This window comes from Dendrobates tinctorius, unplaced genomic scaffold, assembly GCF_039654945.1.
Source record: "Dendrobates tinctorius isolate UK_male_01 unplaced genomic scaffold, ASM3965494v1 ptg000143l, whole genome shotgun sequence".
NCBI lineage: Eukaryota > Metazoa > Chordata > Amphibia > Anura > Dendrobatidae > Dendrobates > Dendrobates tinctorius.
In genome coordinates, this window is record NW_027361810.1 from 30,659,470 (window position 1) to 30,680,527 (window position 21,058).

The following is a 21,058-nucleotide window of genomic DNA, read 5'->3' on the forward strand; positions in this document are numbered from 1 at the left end:
GACATGATAGGGCAGAATGCAGACATGATAGGGCAGAATGCAAGACATGATAGGGCAGAATGCAAGACATGGGGGCAGAATGCAAGACATGGGGGCAGAATGCAAGACATGGGGGCAGAATGCAGATATGATGGGGGCAGAATGTGCCAGTAAGACAGGATGGGGCAGAATGTGCCAGTGAGACATGGGGCAGAATGCAAGACATGGGGGCAGAATGTGACAGTGAGACACAGGAGGGGGCAGAATGCGAGACATGGGGGCAGAATGTGACAGTGAGACACAGGAGGGGGCAGAATGTGAGACATGGGGCAGAATGTGACATTGAGACACAGGAGGGGGCAGAATGTGACAGTAATGACACAGGAGGGAGCAAAATGTGAAACATGGGGGCAGAATAGACATGGGGCAGAATGTGACAGTGAGACACAGGAGGGGGGCAGAATGCAACAGTGAGACACAGGAGGGGGCAGAATGTGACAGTAATGACACAGGAGGGGGCAGAATGTGACAGTGAGACACAGGAGGGGGCAGAATGTGACAGTGAGACACAGGAGGGGGGCAGAATGTGACAGTGAGACACAGGAGGGGGGCAGAATGCGACAGTGAGACACAGGAGGGGGCAGAATGCGACAGTAATGACACAGGAGGAGGCAGAATGTGACAGTGAGACACAGGAGGGGGGCAGAATGTGACAATGAGACACAGGAGGGGGCAGAATGTGACAGTGAGACACAGGAGGGGGCAGAATGTGAGACATTGGGGCAGAATGGACATGGGGCAGAATGTGACAGTAAGACACAGGAGGGGGCAGAATGTGACAGTGAGACACAGGAGGGGGGCAGAATGCGACAGTGAGACACAGGAGGGGGCAGAATGTGACAGTAAGACACAGGAGGGGGGCAGAATGCGACAGTAAGACACAGGAGGGGGGCAGAATGCGACAGTGAGACACAGGAGGGGGCAGAATGTGAGACATGGGGCAGAATGTGACAGTAAGACACAGGAGGGCGCAGAATGTGACAGTGAGACACAGGAGGGGGCAGAATGTGACAGTGAGACACAGGAGGGGGGTAGAATGTGACAGTGAAATGCAGGAGGGGGCAGAATGTGAGGCACGGGGGCAGAATGTGACAGTAAGACACAGGAAGGGGCAGAATGTGAAAGTAGCACACAGGAGAGGGCAGAATGTGACAGTGAGACACAGGAGGGGCAGAATGTGACAGCGAGACACAGTAGGGGGCAGAATGTGACAGTAAGACACAGGAGGGGGCAGAATATGACAGTGAGACACAGGAGGGGGCAGAATGTGACAGTGATACACAGGAGGGGCAGAATGTGAGGCACGGGGGCAGAATGTGACAGTAAGAAAGACACAGGAGGGGGCAGAATGTGAAAGTGAGACACAGTAGGGGGCAGAATGTGACAGTAAGACACAGGAGGGGGCAGAATATGACAGTGAGACACAGGAGGGGGCAGAATGTGACAGTGATACACAGGAGAGGCAGAATGAGAGGCACGGGGGCAGAATGTGACAGTAAGACTCAGGAGGGGGCAGAATGTGAAAGTGAGACACAGGACGGGGCTGAATGTGAGACACAGGGGGCAGGATGGGAGACACATGGTGCAGGATGAAATTTCTCCAGATTACCTCAGCAAATTAACTGCTAGAATGCCAAAGGTCTGCAATGCTGGAATTGCTGCAAAGGGAGCATTCTTTGATTAAAGCAAAGTTTGAAGGAGAAAATTATTATTTCAAATAAAAATCTTTTTTTTTTTTTAAACCTTGTCAATGTCTGGACTAGATTTTAAATTAATCTGGAAACTCATTTGATTAATAAAAGTATGAGTTTTCATGGAAAACACAAAATTGTCTGGGTGACCCCAAATTTTTAAAAGGTAATGTATATCACATAGGAGACACCAAGACTTCTGTTTACATCACATAGGAGACAACGAGTGTGTCACATAGACAACACTGAGTCTGCAGCATACATCCCAATACTAGACACAAAGACTACTGTATATACATCATATGGGAGACACCAGAACTGTTGTATATATATCAACATAAGAGACACAGAGACTGCTGTAATTACATTACATAGGAGACACAGAGACTGCTGTATACATCGCATAGGAGAAACGGAGACTGCGGTATTAAGCCTAAAAATAATTTTGCAATTCGGTTTAATTAAAAATCTTGCACTGTTTGTCTATTATATCGTTTCTGTGATGTGCTGTCTATTGCTGGCTGCAGAATGAGTTAACTGAGAATCAGTCAGTGATTCGTTCTGGAGGTCCAATGAGAGATTTTTTATTTCTCATTTGTCTTTCTTTTCAGCTGCTCTCAGCTGATATGATTATAATCCAAATCAAAGTTGTATGCGCAGTGAAACAAAGAGCGTCTAAAAGCCAAATGCTGCAGCAAAAATGATTTTTAGCCCAAAATATATGCAATTAAGTAAAACAAAATGTCCCTAACAGTGGACAACTCCTAATAATACAATTGTTTGGACCCAATGCTATTCTCCACAGGACCAGTCTATGGATAATATAATTCCAATGTAGGGAATATAATGTGATCAGACAAAGACTGAATAAATATAAGAATATACAGCATTCTTTATATCAAATATATATAGGTCAATATACACAACACACAAATATTCTGAATGATATTTACAGCATTAACTTCTCCATGGCCTGAGGGCACAGAAACTCTGCAGACTCCATTGTACGCTTACAGCAATGTTATAATTAAGACTAATTAGAAAGATGGCTGCATTGTCCTATTTTTTCAGGATAAGACGCTGGTCCCTGGTGGGTTTTTTTTGGTCAAGGTTAGAATGAAGGAGTTAAACTCACTAAGCCCCCGAGGCACTCTTCTGGCTTGCACAGTAAAGCCTCTTAGTGACCACCAGTCAGAAGAGCCTTGTAGGCCTCGAATAATCCACTCCACTAACTTGTATTTTCGCAAAAGTAAGTTTTAGAAAATCCTGATTCTATCATACTAATTTTACAATAGTCCTAGATTATCAAAAAGGACAGAAAAAACCCCCAAAAACCTAAAGAACAAATTACAATAAACAAGGCCGCATATACATCTACGGTAAATCTTGGATGCATAATTTTAGATCATTTAGAAATCATTTTAGGCACTGGATAAAATGCTATACATATGATCCAATATTTTTTTTTCAGAGGGGTAAAGCATGACCCAAGGATTTAAAACACCATAGAAATCATGTCTCACAGTCATGTACTAGGCACAACACAATACATAAGGCCTTGTTCAGGCGTCAGTCATTTTTATGGTATGCAAAAAAAAAAAAAAGTACAATTTTCATCAGTATTTTTGGTTTGGTTTTTCATTTTATTCTACAGGTCTTTGCATACTAATCTTTATTGGAGTTTATGTTGTGACCAGTGGTGTAACTTCAAGCTCATGAGACCCAACGCAGAATCTCTAACAAGTTTTCTTCTATCATTTAACAGTTTCCATTGGTCTTCACATTAGGACCAAAAAGAACTTTTGCCCCCCCCCCCCATGGAATCCAAGGTCTGGGTGCGTCTGCAAACCCCTGCACCCATTATAGTTATGCCCCTGGTTGTGACTGTAAGATCATGGCGATCTTACATTTGTGTACATTTGACCTCGAGCAAATGTAGAAAAAAAATATTTTAAGATGTGCAACTGTGCACGTGTCTCTCTTCATAACTTGTGCAGTGTTGTGAGAGGACACAGTTAATCCGAGGACAGAAAAATCAAGGTTCTATTGCATAAGTGAAATGTTTCAGGAAGTTGACAGCTATGGTAGATTTTAAGACAATGGATGTCAAGATGATTGCAAGAAATATCTGCAAAAAAACATTTACAAAACATTGGTGAGGAATGTAAAACTCTTTCTTCGGTCAGTACTCGTGCTCTATAAATGGACGGTCCCCTTGTGAACTCCTCGACCTCAAAAAGAAGGATGGTGCATAAATTGTAAATCAGCATATGGTACAGTAATCAACACTCATGCATGAAAACGGGGCTAGTGAAGGTGGCCAGCCCATTTATTGCACAGTACTATATCTATGACATTGTAGGCACCCTACCTATTTCGGATGCATGTTGTATGGATCCATACTATGGTGCACATACAGACTCCTGCTGTCCATATGTCTGGCTCTTTAAAAATATATTGGAAGCACTTTCCATTAAATGTTATATTATGCTTTTCCGCAAAATGCATTTGCAGGGGAGGCACAAAAAGATGGCTAATAGAATGTCCATCATACCATGCATCATGCATAGATCATACATCTGTACATACAAATCATGGGTAAGACTTCCAGTTTGTTTGGGGATATTCAAAAAAAATTAGTCCTCCTAGACCAACAACCTTTTTGGGTTCAAGGGCCACATGGTCATAATGAACAAACTCCATCGGCCACAACATCACCAAAGTATTACCTGCTGGGACATTTACTGAACATGGAAAGTATGTGCCGTGAACATGTAATAGGTGATGATTCCATTTATTTGGCCCCCACCTATCACACCATCCATAATTACTCATCCATACACTGCTATATCCCACTGGTCTTTTCCATGAAATGTAACATACGTGACCAGACACTAGTCAGATGGTTGAGGGCCACACAGACGATTGTACACTCCTGCTCTAGATCCTCTAAGGGTATGTGCACACGCTGCGGATTCTGCTGCGGATCCGCAGCAGATTTGGCCCTGCGGATCCGCAGCAGTTTCTGCTGCGTTGTACAGTACCTTTACTGAATCCGCGCAGCATTCTGCAGCGTGTGCACACACCCTAAAAGATCAAGAGTCTTGCAAAGTCAGAAATGTATTGGTCGGAGTGGACAGTCAAGGACAACTCGTACCCCACAATAGCACTACCTCTGCGCTTATCTCTGCCCGGAGGAGTAAGTGACTTGTAGACGGCAGCGTCTCGTCTGGTCACAGGTTACTTATGTAACCTAAAGAATACAAAAATCAAGAGGTGGTGAGTATGAAGGTTTTTTTTTTTAATAGTTAAACTTTTTTAAATGGAAATCACCATTTGGACAATGGAGACACGGTTTGGCTAGTACAAAGGTCAAACATAGGTTTGGCATATGTACACATAAAAGTTTCTTTGCACTGACAGAAGACAAAGATCCTATAAATAATGAACAATTCAAACACAAAGCATATTAGAAAGTTGCCGATCCTGACACAAAAGGGACCGTACACATGTTGCAGATTTTTCTGTGCAGATTTGTTACAAACGCTGTAGGGTTTCCTGATGCCAGCAAAGTGTATGAAAATCCTGAAGTCTCATGCACATGTTGCTTAATTTTGCAGATTTATAGCTGCGGCATCTCAATTTTTCAGCGTTTTTGCTGCAGTTTTCACCAATACTAGCAAGTGGGGAAAAATCTGCACCAAAAATGCAACAAAATCATTAAAAAAAAGCAGAAAAAAAATGCACCAATTTTACGCAGCATTTTCCTGCCAAGAAATGCAGCAATTTCTGCACATACCCTAAGTTTGGAAATCTAGCAGTAGTTATAGTTCAGGACATGACAGCCGCCTAAAACTTCTCTATATGGCCAGTGTTTTCTCTGCATGTTTCCTCCAGGACACTTTTTTTTTTGCTCTATGTGGAACCCACTAAAACACAAGTCCATATACCAGAAACCAGGGCATGTACAGTGAGGACAAGGAACTATGTAGAGAAGGGCAAAGACTGACGTTACAGCTATAGTTAGGCTTCTCCTGGGGCAAAGGTTCAGCTTGCCGCCCTAACCATCTAGTTACCCTGGCTAAGACAAAGTGGCTTGTTGACATCCCCATCACACAGCACCTGGAGCACATGTCCCGATTGTCCTCCTCACCTCCACTTCGCCTATTCTAACAGTGGCTGGAGAACCCAAAAAGTTCAAGAAAACAGCAAAACAAGTACAAATACAATAAAGACATGATTCTGGGTGATTTACTACTGTTTTTAAAACAGCATTTATAATCAGTAAAGAAAGATCAGTTTGCTCATCCAAATGAAAAATCAAATGATACTTACTGTATCATGATAATCCTACATGAGCTCTTGAGACATGTTCATGAGTTCAGTGCAGGAGCCTCCAATCTGTCCTGTTCAGGGGCTCGGGGCTATAACCCCTTCTCTAGAAAGAAAGAGCAGGGAAAAAAAAAAAAAAAAGACTCATTGATTGTCTTCTCGAGGGAAGAACTAGATAAACTTCTATGTGAGCATTTGCCAACTTCCTGAAAGATTTAAGTCAATCTTATGTATTTGTAAGGTATGAAAATATTTGCACAACACCCCAACAGTGCTGAGCATATGTTGCACAATTCGCAGCAGAACGCTAGTGTGTCTCCTTCATAACATCACAATGGGCAAGATCAAAAAGTGATGCAAATGACACTTCCTAATTTTAAAGAAATGTAAGTTTCATAGAATGAACAATAAAAAAAAAATAAAATTACTGCAGAGAGAAGAGATAATGATGGCCCGGATACCAACAGCAACCACCTGGTTATACGCATTCCTTGCAGAAGAATGGCTGTAATGATGGCTACAGTGATAGCTGCTGGGGTACTAGTACCAATAAACTATTATATTAATATTATACCCTTCTATTTACAGATCTGCCGTTCCTTACTTTTCCTTTGTCTTGATTAACCTGAAGAGGTGTAGCCCCAAATATTTATTTTTCATTAACCCCGACTAAAAAAAATTCTTTTTTTTCTTTTATAAAGCTCGTGCCACTTATCTAGCGATACGTAGTTGCATGAGACAAAAGTAAAAAAAAAGGACATATCTATGGTATCGTCAGGGGTCAAGTGCTATAACAAAGAGTTAATTTAACCAAAAGAAACGAGGTCTATAATCCTTACATAGGTCCAATTCATATTTGCCAACTGTCCCTAAAAGTCTACGTGACTCCAAGGAAAAAGAGGGGAGACCTCCCGGACCTCTGGAAGAGTTGGCAAATCTTACATGCATCATCTAACTTAACCTCTTGAAACAATTATTTCTGGAAGGTTCCCATCCCTATGTCTGATGCCAGGATTCTCCTTTATTAGAGACAAGTCCTGGTGTCCAGTTGTGGTTTGGATGGGACGTGGAGCAACATGGCTTCAAAAAGGATTCATGGCTAACCCATAATAAACTTCCAGTAAATTTGCGATTTGAATTCTGGGAAATTAAGTGTTGCAGCTGGACTTTAAGAAATGCTCCAGAATGTAACTGTTCCAAAAATTCATCATGCAAAAATCATAGAAAGTTAGTATAAATGGATAGGTTTTTACACAAGTGGTAAAAGTATCCATTGACACCTACTATACTATGACCATATCCAAAACCTGGTGTCGAGTTAGAGTTGTCAATATTGAAAGGGTAACAGAGACATTTGTAAGGTTTCTGGACTCCACAGACCCCAGCAATGGCCACTGATTCCAAATAATAATGGATTGTTATAGGAGTGGTTGGAATGTGAAAGTTTTGCAAACCTGGCCATACACATTATATAAAAGTTTTTAGATCCCACAGATATCACCAGATCTCTCCTTTGGCAGCAAATATTGAGGAAAAAATAGACAAGGTGGATTGTTTGTTATCGTGGGACACATATGCCAAAGGTGTCTGGCAGAGGCTTTCCCCCCCCCGCTTTACACAAATCAAACAGGAAAGGCTTTATTGAGCCAAGCTGCAAGTGCATGATGGAGTTGGGAAACAGATGTTGGCATAATGCGCATTCTACCTGCATTTATCTGGAATGTATGGCCAGCTAAAGGCACAACAACATGTCAAGAAAGTAATAAAATGTTCTACAAAGATATCCAAAGAACTATGGGTGGCTCTAGACACACATATTGTCATGTTCATAAAGTTATTGCAACAAAGGGACTAGTCCATTCCCATTTTTTTTTTCTTAAAACATTGCCCAAGGAGGTCAAAAATGTAAAAAAAAATTAAAAAAAAAGACGCAATGGTACTGTAGGGGTTCCAGGAATAACTACGGAGGAGCTGATCAGTAGGAAAGCATCATTTCTATTTTTAGACCTTGTGTTAGGTCTTAAAAAAACAAAAGTTGACCACTCTTTTTATATCATCACATGGAATTTTTTGGGTTATCACAGCTTCTATTGTGTGTGAAGTGAAGCAAAAATGTACTAAGAAATAAAAAAGAAAGCGATTGTGTGATGGGAATCTGGGTCGCTTTTCTGTCTCAGGATCCAGTCAACACAGAGGAACCATGAATTAAAGGGGTTGTCCAGCCTCAAGGAACAAGTGTGCAGTCACTCTATGTGACTGCAAACTTGTGCATCCTGCCCACTGTGAGGATGCTATTTGCATACTTCTGGTCACATTCCGACTAGACCAGTGTTCCCCAACTCCAATCCTCAAGAGCCACAAACAGGTCATGTTTTTAGGATTTCTTTAGTATTGCCCAGGTGATAATTGCATCACCTGGGCAATACTACGGCAATCCTGAAAACATGCAAAATCATATACGGTACTTGCTGTCAAGTGCTCAATGCTCCCGGAGCCAACACAGGAGCATACTCACGGTATGTAGTGATTGCGATGTGAGGATTCACAAGTCTGCAGTCATAGAGTAACTGCAGATTTGTAGCCCCCAAATAAAATTTGTTACCCAAACCTTCAAAAAAAAAAAAAAAAAAAACAACAACACAAAGTAACAAAAGTTTTCTAGTAACAAACACTGATAAACTCGGTCTTGACTTCAACCCTCTCTGTGACCTCTCCTCTTACATGACCCAGGAAACTTTTATACTCATATATATAGAAAGTAGCTTAAATTACCTTTTTTTTTAATTTTATACAAGCTGCAACAATTCCCCCCCACACCCTTTCCCGACAAACGGTTGACGTGTCACTATGCCAAATGAAATATGAAGATGAAAAAAAAAATGTCAGTTTTGCAGTTAAATTGTGAAATATCTTTATAGCTATTGTCCTAGTTAGGAAAGCACAACAAAGAACATTTCCTGTTTCTGCGCCCATAACCTAAGAATTAGCAGCATTTCTCTGTGCTCTACATACTTTGAGATCACTGATAGAAAAATAATTGCTTCTACACCCTTCAAAACTCAAAATTGGTATTCGAAGGGAAAAAATTCTTCTTGATATAGTAGCTAAACAAAAGGTTCTCTTGCAGCGCCGGTGTGACAGCCGGAGTGCGCGCTGTGATTTAGCTCCGACTTAACAGGCCATGCTCCTATTAATAGTAATAATATTTAGTATTTATATACCATCTCCCGTTTACTAAAGCACTTTGCAATTATGCTTTGCGGGCATTAATGGAGCTCCCCCTAGATTTATGTCAGCGTGTGTCTACAGCTTTGGGCTGAATGGCAAATACTTATGTAATAAACAAGGTAAGTGACCTGCCCAAATGTACAGGGAACTGTATGTCTTCATTCAGGTGAATCACTATAGAAGCTTCTCACAGACAACACCCTCCCAGACAAACGAATAATACAAACAGTCCACAAGGCAGAACATTTTTAAAGGGGAACGTGTCATATACTCCAACTTACATCCAAAAATGCTGAATAGACCAATGTAGAATAATTGACATTATTAACGATAATCAATTATTTAATTTTTAAACTTACGGTATTCTGCTGGGTTTATACACAGCTGTAGTTTCAGCTAGCTTTGCAGAAATGAATAGTACAAATTAATACATGGAACTTTGTAATATATCTTATCAGAGAAATATGGATCTATCTTCACTTATGAGCCACTTCACTTTCCTTTTGCTTTTTGAATTTATCATTTTTTTTTTTTTTTTTAGAATGGTAGAGTTGGAAGGGACCTCCTGGGTCATCTGGTCCAACCCCTGCTCAATGCAGGATTCACTAAACCATCTCAGACAGATGTCTGTTTAGCCTCTGTTTTAAGACTTCCATTGAAGTAGAACTCACCACCTCTTGTGGCTAACTCTGGAAAAAAAATAAAAAAAAATAAAAAGCCATCTTAGTCAAATCAGGATAGACTGCCTACTCACTGAATGATCAGAATACAGCTAGCCAATAAAGTCTACAGGGTGTGGAGGAAGACAAAAGTAGAATGAAAAAAAGAGTCGCTTAGAGACCTACTGCTTCCTAGAAGGCCTTTATTTCAACCCAGGATTCACAGCTACACTGCTTACTTCTACTATATACTGTCCTCCATGCAGCTGCTGCTGCTTCTGAACAAGTGCTACATACAGACAAGAGAGAAAGAATCCCTTATGTTGGACTAAAACTTGCTTTCTCAACGCAAGTCTATGAGAGCTTCAATAGGTAACTTTTTTTGGCAAAAAGAAGACCTAAAGGTCCCCACGCACACATTAAATAGCTGTTGTCTTAACGATCCTTCAATTGACAGCTATCTCAGCCATTTTCCTGGCCGAAAGGTCCTGTGTTCTTTATAAGAAGAGTCTGATAGCAGCTTATCTCCAAGAGAACAAAATGATCGACCATGCCGATCCTTCCCTTCTTTGACAGATGAGATTCCAGGAGGTTTCCATTCGCATCCTACTGATTTCATCCATCTCTAGTGTAATGTGCATGAGGGCCTTATTTATCAAGACTGTCTATGGGAAAACCAGCCAATCACAGAGCGGTTTTCACCTACTCAGAGAAGTGGAAGAATTGTAATATGAACTGTGATTGGATGCTATAGTCAAATAGGCCATTTATCTGAAAGAGAATATTAATAAATAAGGCCTTTTTTGGCAAAAGATTCCATATTCTCTAGGTTTATTGTATCATAATATCTGTGAGAATAACGCAATACTAGGAAGGTCCATTTGCATTAAACTTGAACTGTGAATAATGATCTGAGTGAAAAATAAAATGGAAAGACAAAGTTTGTAAACCTACACATTCCTAATCTCAATTTTTTGCTTTTGTTTCTATAGGACTGCCTCGGAAAGATACCAGTGAGAATATGTTTTCCATTTCTTGGCCAAATTCCTGACATTTTTGTAAATTAACGGCCTGCAAAGTATGTTTCTTTACCATCAGTTAGTTATTAGATCTTGCAATGAAGATGGAGTAGAGCAAGCAAAAAATAAAGTCTGGGTTAAACAATTAAAGGGGTTGTCAGGGCTTTAATAAAAACTACCAGTGAGTGTCAGCTCTGAGGCCAGAACTGGGGGTCTTCGATTAAGAAACTGAAAATCATCATGGCAAGGAAGTAAGTAAGAGCAACCTGGGGAGAGGCGAAACAAGAACATGCAATGAGGGCACCGCAAAGTTTAGCGTTTCTTGACACTTGAATTTGGGGCAGTGTAGTTTCAATAAATTTAGGTTAATTCAATGGTTAACAAAATTGCAAAGTACTTTATTACCCAAAATGGCTATTTTGCTCCCCCTCCAAAAAAATACAAAAAACTTGTTCAAGTGTAATCTCTCTCTAGCAGTGGGGACATCAAGACAAATTACAGGAAATTAAGATGGGTCTTTGCCTTGGTGCTCTCACTCTCCTGCCTACTCAACTGCAATTTGGGGCAGGCAAGCCACTGGACAATAGCAGGAGCAATACAAGCTGAGGGAAAGGAAGTTCCAGCTCCTATTGTGGCGGCAGAATGCTAACAAAAAGGAATTCCCCTCTCAAAAAATAGCAAGTTACAGGCCATGAGAATTGGTAAACTTCCTGGCATGTTAGACTAGCATGTGAACCAAAACCAGTTTTAACTTGTGAGACACGGGGTCAGCAAGACCTTCGTTTTTGATGAAATGACAGGCACATTAAGCTTAATCTCGCAATGAGGCTTATCTTCTCTGGGAACAAAACATAAAATCAGGCATCTCAAAGTACACTGCCGAAACATTTGCTCCACCAGCATCTGCCATCGTGGGGGGGATGAGAGTCCCTGTTGGCGAATCAAACAGAAAGTGGAACGTTTCTGCCAACATTACTCCAATGTGTATGACCTGTGTTATGAATGGGTCACCGAGAAAAAACAATAGACAAGTCTCAGAAAACCAGAGAGGTTTGTAACTATGCAGATTGCAGATCCCTGATCCTAACCACACAACTAGCAGCAGTCGTGGAGCGTACCTACGATGGTCCTAGACGCCTCGTCACAACCGGAGGACTACATAAGCCTAAAGCAAGAAAAGGGGAAAACTAACTGCCCCAGAGCAGACCCCAAAGGAAAGACAGCCCCCACACATGTATTGAGGGTGAAACAAGATGAAAACACAAACACAGGCAGGAAAATAGGCTGAGCAAACGATGGGACCAAACTAACTAGAAAGGACAGGAAAGGAAAGACACTGTCTGCAATCTGCCAAAAACCCTACAAAAATAATGTCCAACACTTCTGATAGCAAAATTAACCCTGAAGTCACTAGACTTCTCCCTCTATATCAGCACTCTGAAATATTCTGAGACAGAGCAAAAAGAGGCCAATCTAATAAGGGACAAAAAAGGCAAATTGGCAAATACAGATAAATAAGAGTGGAAACTCAGCACAGCCCCAGCCGGGGCTGGCTGACCACACAAAAAACTGAATAGACCAACAAAAGCAAGTGTGAATATTAGCAAAAAAACTTAGCTTGAGAAGACTGGAACAGAGCTGAAGTCCTAGACCTGAGAAGCAGACTGAATCACCAGCATAGGGCATCGGCTGTCTTATATCCAGTCTGATACTCCAGATATCCAATCATTATCCTCATCATCAGGTGGCAGATCACTACCAATTAAACCAACCTCACTACCTCCTGTCACCACCAGAGGGAGAACGGAAAGAGAACTCTCAGCTGGTGGAGCAGAAAATGAGTTCACAACAGACCTGCTTTATTCCAGGCTGATACATTTTAGGCTGTCTTCACACACAGCGTTTTTTTAGCAGTATTTTTCCCAGTCATTTCTATGCATTTTGCACTAATTTGTGCATAATGATGCATTTTTACCGTGAAAAAAAACGCAGCATGCTCATTAATTTCACGGATTTTTCCGCGTTTCTGGCTATTTCTATGCGTTTTGAAAACGCGCGGGAAAAAAAACGCATAAAAAATGCACGGAAAATGCGCAGAAAAAAAACGCACAGTTTCTGGGAAGGGAGTCAGGTTTTCCAGCAGAAATTTTCTGCTACGTGTGCACTTATTAGCCTTAGAGGTCGGGTGACTGACGGCATCAATGTGTACTGAGTCCAAACTAAAACTGATGAGTCAGATAATAGGGGCAAACACTTTCATTACGGACTTTATGTATCAATCTACTCTAGAAAATTCCGAACAAGACAAATTCACATTAAACCTATGTGACAGCAGAACATGTTATAGTACTACGAAAGATTGCTCATCTAGAGCGTGTTCTGTTAATTGTTAATAGTAATTGTCTTTTTATGATCTTTCAATAACCTCAAATTTTCTTGGCACTCTTCCTATTTGCTAATACACTTTAAAAAAAAAAAACCCATAAAAATGGCAAAAACATAAAATTTAGATATTTCAAGTTTAATTTATAGTACAGTTCATTTAACAAATCCTATATCCATAGGAAGGCGCCGTTCTTTTATAGTTTAACTTAAAGAGAATCTTTCACTGGATTTTTTAATTTAAACTCAGCACCACATCTAATTGCCATTGATCCACTGATTCTGGAACAGTTTTTCTTTTTCTTCTGTGCCCCTCCGTTCTGAAATTATGCCCCCGAGTAATAATGGTGAAAATTTTCCCCTCAACCAACTGGGCGTATAACACATTGCTTCTTTGTGGGCGTGGCCATTTTTGATTGGCCAGCACCAGAGTAGAAAAAGGAAACGCCCACAAGGAACTTCTATGGTACACATCCAGTTGTTGAAGGGAAATTTTGCACCATAACATTGGAATGGAGGGGCACAGAAGAAAAAGAAAAACTGTTCCAGAATCAGTGGATCAACGGCAATTAAAAGGTGGAACGGAGTTTAAATTAGAAAAAAATTTGAGTAAAAGGGCCTTTGAAGAGGCATCAAAACTATTTATTCCTACTCTAAGCTAAAACGTTTCCTTTATTGTATTTTCCCTTAAATATATGGTACAAATCCTTCTTGCACTAAGGTGCTATGTAAGTGCTGTAACTCTGAGTGCTATATATCTTGTTACCCGATAGCTACCGCAAATGATGAATGTAGTCCTTAAGACTCAGAACACCAAATGCGACACAATGTAATAAATGAAATGTAGTATAGCAATGTCACAAAAATGACCTCAGGAGACACCGCGCAGCCATGAAACATTATAGGCCTCGTGGAAAAAAAAATAAAAAAATCCTTAGGTTGCTTTATTAAATTAAAAGCTGAATAGCAAAGTGGGCAGATTAAATATGGAGTAATTATAAGTGTAAGCAACATAGAAACGTGAGATAAAATAAAATCGGCAGCTCTGAACCATTAAAATTCACTGTAACCACTAATTAGATGAAAACATTAAGTCGAAGGTTATAGAAATGAAATCAAGAGGAGCAGTTTTTAATTCTTTCTCCTATGAAAATAATTATAGTGTTATTTTCAACCCAAAAGCGGCAAAAATAAAACCTATTTAAAAAAAAAAAAAAAAAAAAAAAATACTAATAATAATTTGTAAAGGTTGATAAAATCGTGTTTGTGCCTACAGAACGGCACACCCAAAACAGCTTCTTTATAAACTAAACTCGACATGGAAAACAAAAAAAGAATTATATTTTATTTTTTTTCCCAAATTGTTGCATTATATTTACAAAATGTTTTGTAGAATTTACTAAGAGTTTTCAAACCCGTCGAAAAGGAAACGTCTTTTTTTTTGTCCGTAGCAGCCAATCACAGTGCAGCTTTCATTGTAATAGAACTGTTTAATAAATAAAAGCCAAGCTCTGATTGGTTACTTTTTTTTCCCCCTCAAGACAGTTGTGTTGTATGAAGTCCATAGTCTTCCATGGGTCAAGTACTCACCTTTGGTAATGGCTAATCAAAGTTCTTTAGGAATCCATTAATTTTATGTATTAGAAAGGTTTTCCACTTTTGGAGATATTATTTGTGTTAATTAAATACATGCACTTGGGGCTAAAAATCATTTTTGCAACTGGGTTTCGTTAAAAATCTGCACCAGTTGGCTCTTACAGTTTTTTTTTTTTTCAAGCACATTAAAATTTGATATGGTTTTTGGTCATAAGTCAACTGAGACGAGTTCAGAAAAAGACAGATAAAGAGTAACAAACTCTCCTATTGGAGAGTCAGAAGGAGCTCATTGACATCAATTAACTGCAGGCCAAATCAGTGCAACAAAAGGGCTATAGAAGCAAATTGCTGAAAACGATTTTGAGCCCCAAATACATGCATTTAAAGAATCACTCCTCCTCCCGTCAAAGTTTGTATTCCCTTACTGCAATCATGAAATTATATAGCACTGTGTACTTACAATTGCTCATTCTTCCTTTCCACCCAGTTAATTCTTCTCTTTTCCATTAGGTCTATGATATCACGTGATTAAAACCCGACTAGTGAAGCCTTCTAAGCTGTATGTAGAAACAGGAGGTCAATTTTCCCTGCATGAATCATCACCTACATGAGTCGTCCCCATGTACGGTGCAGGCTCAGGAGCTGTACCTTCATGAACCAAAGCAAAGCTCCCCTAACAAACCAAATTTCTCACTCTTGTGGTCCCTGTCTGTCCATGATGTACAGAGATAACCATTCATTTGAGTGGTACACATGCAAGTCTACTCTTCTACTGCCGCGCCCTACTTACTTAAGGGTTTAGATGGGTTGGAGATCCTTCAGAGGAGATTAGCGACACCAGAGCAATGCCCACTCACGGGAAAATTGGGGACGTAAGCCTTATAGCTGTCGTACTGTATGTCTATGGCACAATAAGGTTTGTATTGGATACTTTGATTATTACCTTGACACTTTTTATATTAAATTTAACTCACTCACATGTAACATAGCAAGTGTTACAGGGTCTGCAAAGTTCAGAATCCTGAACTGACACAACCTGGGTTACTTTTTCCCTAGCCACAAAGAATACTACGTTGTTTTGTTGTACCAGGCTCCTCCCGCCAGTTTCTAGACCACGTCGCCACCTGGCTTACTCACTTTCTATCCTGTGACATTATACTCACGGAGGTGGGCGGTCCGGTCCGATGGGTGTCGCCGTCCCGTCCGGCGCCTCCCTTCTTCATGCGATGTCGCCCTCTTCTCCCGTCCTGTAATGGCTCCGGCGCAGGCGCACTGCTCTGCCCTGTTGACGGCAGAGCAGAATTCTGCAGTGCGCAGGCTCCAGACCTCCCAACACCTGCGCACTGCAGGACTCTGCTCTGCCCTCAACAGGGCAGAGCAGTGCGCCGGGTCCATTACAGGACGGGAGAAGAGGACGTCATCGCATGAAGAAGGGAGGCGCCGGACGGGACGGCGACACTCATCGGACTGGACCGCCCACCTCCGTGAGTATAATATAACGTGTTTTTCTTCTCTTTCAGGTTACATCGGAGGCTTATCTACAGCATTACAGAATGCTCTAGATAAGCCCCCGATGTCTATGCCGGCAGCCAATAGGGTAAAAAAAGGCATGACAGATTCCCTTTAACATCCCCATCAATGATCCCCTCTCCCAATCTGCCTCTCATCTTCTTTCTCTAAGGCCGGAGTCACACTAGCGATTAAATCGGACAAATGCAATGCGAAAAAAAAAAAAAAAAAAAAAATCGCATTGCAGTCGTTCCAATGTTATTCAATGGTGCTGCTCCCATCATGTGTTTTTTTTATCGGATCCGTTCCTCGGACCGAGACAATCGCAGCATGCTGCGATTGTCACCGATTTTCGGATTGGATTCGCCAATGCAAGTCTATGGATGCGATTAAAAATCGCATTGAAAACGCTCCACACGTGTGACTTGTGATTAAATCGCAAGACTTCTCAAGGTCAACAGGAAAGAACATCAGGCATTGGCATTGGATGTCAATTTAATGCTTAGATGCGAATAAAATCGGTTCCTCGCCGGAAAATGGGATGACAGACGGATCCCTGGACTCTAAGAATTCTTTGTGTGATTTCGTACCGATAAAATCAGAACGATTTTTTATTCGTTGTGAGTGACTCCAGCCTAACTTCTTCATTCAGCCTCTCACAGTTTACTAATTCTCCTACACATGAAGACAGGAATACTCTGGACCTGGTTTTCTCCCGTCCCGGCTCACTGCACTGCACTAACTCCCCTCTCGGACCACAACCTTCTTTCCTTCTCAGTCAAGAATTGTCTCCTCACCCGGGACACCCCCACTTACCACACTTATCGGAATACACGTACCATTAATACCCAGCAACTTATGGACAATCTCCACACATCTTTAGCCCCCATCTCCTCCCTCTCCTGTCCAGACTTAGCATTGTCACACTTCAATAATACACTGAAGAATGCCCTAGATCAAGCAGCACCTTCTACACGCAGAAAGGCCCGACACAGACAACGGCAGCCCTGGCACACAATGCAAACACGCTTTCTTCAGCGCTGCTCAAGGTGTGCAGAGCGGCAGTGGAGAACATCTGTTGTGGCGCCCCTGAGGCTCAGTCGCCACAGAGGTACTGCACCTTCTCCTAAGGTGTAGTGCCCCACCAACTAGGTAGGTTGGGAACTCCTTTCCACACGCCAACACCTGCATCCCACACACAGGATAGTTCAGTAGGTCCGCCTAGCAGCTTCAGGCTGGGGGTAGCAGAGCACCCTTCATGGAACCCTGCTTCGTAACACAAGATGTGCTGGGAGGTGGGTGGAGTTAGTATAAAAGAGAGGGAAAGTTGAGAATTGTAGATCAGTCTGGAGGGGAGGCAGAGAGCAGGCTGACAGGAGGTCAGCCTGAGGGGAGCTCAAGGCGGAGGAAGGCAGTCAGTCAGGCGAGGCTGAGGACTGGTGTTAGTGGATCGAGTTCCCTAGAAAAGGAACAGAAGGAGAAAGACGTAGAACTGCAACCTAAGCTTCCATAAGAGAGAGAAGGAACAGCGCGGAACGAAGGAGTAGGAGAACAGAGAGGAGTTGTGGGTTGGAAGAGGAACCCTGCCTATAGGTTCTCAGCGCAAGGCCGGGGCCCGGGTTCCCGAGGTTGTATGGACACTTATGGTTCTGCAGCAGACACCGGTGGAGTAGTTGACTGTAAATGCACTACTGCACTACTCCCATCCAAGACTTGGGATACAACCGCAACCGATCTGCGAGCCAGGACTCTGAGAGGAGTCCCCGATAGAGGCTACAGCTGTCTGTCATACAAGTAAGGTTCTAGGGCCATCTGACAGGAGGAATTCCAGAGAACTAAGGTACTGGAGCTCTTCACATTAAAAGGCGCAATAGAGGAGTCGTTCAGGAAAGGCACATGTTGGCGGAGTGTTGGAGAGGAGAACCCTGACTTGCCCGGGAGGTTGATTGAGTCTCTACCCCGGAGGACACGGCACGGAGGCAGGCACCAGTGGGTACCACGAACTGTGAGTAAAACTTTGAAACTGCAAGCCCTGGTGTCCTCCATTCATTCGCCGCTAACACCTTCAGCACCGCTACATCTGGGTACCAGCATCTATACCATTCTGCGCCTCTCCTCATCCATTGCACCTACACTGCCCTGGGACTAAAGCTCCACCTGTGGGGAGCTATACCATCTTTGCTGCACCACACCATCAGTCCTAGTGGATCTGCATGCAGCGCTGGCTTACCATCTACCTTGCCAAACACCACGGGTTGCGTCACGAACCATTCAATTAAACCTTAACACCATTAACATCACCGCCATTGATATTGGGCGCCCAGGGCCACGGATAGGGTCACCGCTGCTGTGACACATCCCCCTGACACCGGCCCGGTACCGAGTACCCCGCTGCCCTGGGTGTGAGGTGCGACCCACTCTCTTAGCAGAAGGCTTCATACACTGTAAGTTCATGCTCAAAACCTATAACTCTGCCCTTCATCTGGCCAAACAATCCTACTTCACCACCCTCATCACCTCACTATCCAACAACCCAAGATGACTTATTGAAACCTTAAACTCCCTCCTGAAACCTAAGGTACAGGCCCCCATCACCAACCTCAGCGGTGAGGATCTGGCCACTTATTTACTAGAAAGAAATCAACCACATCCATCAGGATATCTCAGCCCAATCTCCTCAGTGCCTGAATCCCCTTCCCTGCCGCACCTCAAGCTCACTAGATATCTTTGAACCTGTTTCAGAAGAAGAAGTTTCCAAGTTCCTCGTTTCCGCTCGGCCTACAACCTGCAACAGTGACCCCATTCCTTCACAGCTCCTGCAGTCTCTCTCACCAGTGGTCACCACTCACCTGACTAAAATATTTAACCTCTCTCTTTCTTCAGGTATATTTCCCTCCTCATTTAAACATGCCATCATAACCCCTTTACTTAAAAAGCCATCCCTGGACCAGAACTGCACTGCTAACTACAGAACTGTCTCTAACCTTTCCTTCATCTCTAAACTCCTGAAACGCTTGATCCACTCCCGTCTAATCCGCTACCTCTCGGATAACTCTCTTCTCAACCCCTTACAATCTGGTTTCCGCTCTTTACACTCTACTGAAACTGCCCTCACTAAAGTCTCTAATGATCTAATAACAGCTAAATCGAAAGGTCATTGCTCCCTGCTGATTCTCCTGGATCTCTCTGCCGCATTTGACACTGTGGATCACCAGCTCCTCCTCACTATGCTCCGCTCTATAGGCCTCAAGGACACAGCCCTCTCCTGATTCTCCTCCTACCTCTCTGACCGCTCCTTCACTGTATCTTTTGCCGGCTCCTCTTCCTCTCCTCGTCCCCTTACTATCGGGGTCCCACAGGGCTCAGTCCTAGGCCCCTTCTCTTCTCTCTATACACTGCCCCTATTGGACAAACAATCAGCAGATTTGGGTTCCAGTATCATCTCTATGCTGATGACACCCAATTATACACTTCTTCCCCTGACATCACCCCTACACTAATTCAAAATACCAAGGATTGTCTGTCTGCTGTCTCTAACATCATGTCCTCTCTCTATCTGAAACTAAATCTCTCCAAAACTGAACTTCTTGTGTTTCTCCCCTCTACTAACTTCACTCTACCTAACATCGAAATAACCCTGGAGGGTTCAACCATAACTCCCAAGCAGCATGCCCGCTGTCTTGGGGTCATATTCGACACTGAACTTTCCTTTACTCCCTATATCCGATCACTCACTCGCTCTTGACTACTGCATCTTAAAAACATCTCCAGAATCCGACCTTTTCTTACCTTTGAAATTGCTAAGACTCTTATACTGTTGCTCTTATTCATTTTCGTCTGGACTACTGCAACTCTCTTCTGATTGGTCTCCCTCAAACTTTCTCCTCTCCAATCCATCTTGAATGCGGCAGCCAGGGTCATATTTCTGTCCAGCCGCTTCACCGATGCCTCCATCTTGTGCCAGTCATGACACTGGCTACCTATTCGCTACAGGGTCCAGTATAAACTCATCTCTCTCACCCACAAAGCTCTCCACTGTTCTGCACCGCCTTATATCTCCTCTCATCTCTGTCTATCGCCCTACACGTGCCCTCCGTTCTACAAATGACCTAAGACTAACATCCCCCGTAATCCAAACCTCAAACCTCCATCTCCAAGACCTCTCGTGCTGCTCCAGCTCTCTGGAATGCACTTCCCCAGACGATCAGACTGATACCTAGCCCCGGCCTATTCAAGCGCGCTTTGAAAACCCATCTCTTCAAACAAGCCTACCACATCAACTACTCAGTAAACTAACTTTGCCCTGTTCCCTCCTTCCAAATATTATTCTGAATCTGCACCCTACTATTCATCTGTCTCCACACCCTCCATGCACACGATAACTGCACTTGATACTTGACTATTGCACTTAAACACACGGGCTGATGACCGGATCGTGCAGCTTTATATGAAAATCCCTATTATAATTGCCAGACCTGAATTAACAAGCACTTCTCACCTACTGTGCCCCCCCCCCCATTTCCTTGTAGATTGTAAGCTTGCGTGCAGGGACCTCACTCCTAATGTCACTGTTTAAATTGTCTTAACTTGTATTGAATTTATT

The 21,058-nt window shown here is 42.5% G+C and overlaps 1 protein-coding gene across 18 annotated transcripts in view; it reads right to left on the reverse strand.

Annotated features, from left to right (window-relative positions):
- The window catches only part of BAZ2B (bromodomain adjacent to zinc finger domain 2B), a 379,566-nt gene that overhangs the window by 189,886 nt on the left and 168,622 nt on the right, over window positions 1-21,058 (reverse strand). For 15 of the 18 annotated variants that reach the window (XM_073545710.1, XM_073545708.1, XM_073545711.1 and 12 more), the window contains one exon: window positions 6,066-6,168. The exons of the other annotated variants lie outside the window; for them this stretch is intronic. The gene's annotated coding sequence lies outside the window, so the exon portion shown is untranslated. The remainder of the gene's footprint in view (window positions 1-6,065; window positions 6,169-21,058) is intronic. 18 annotated transcript variants of the gene reach the window in all.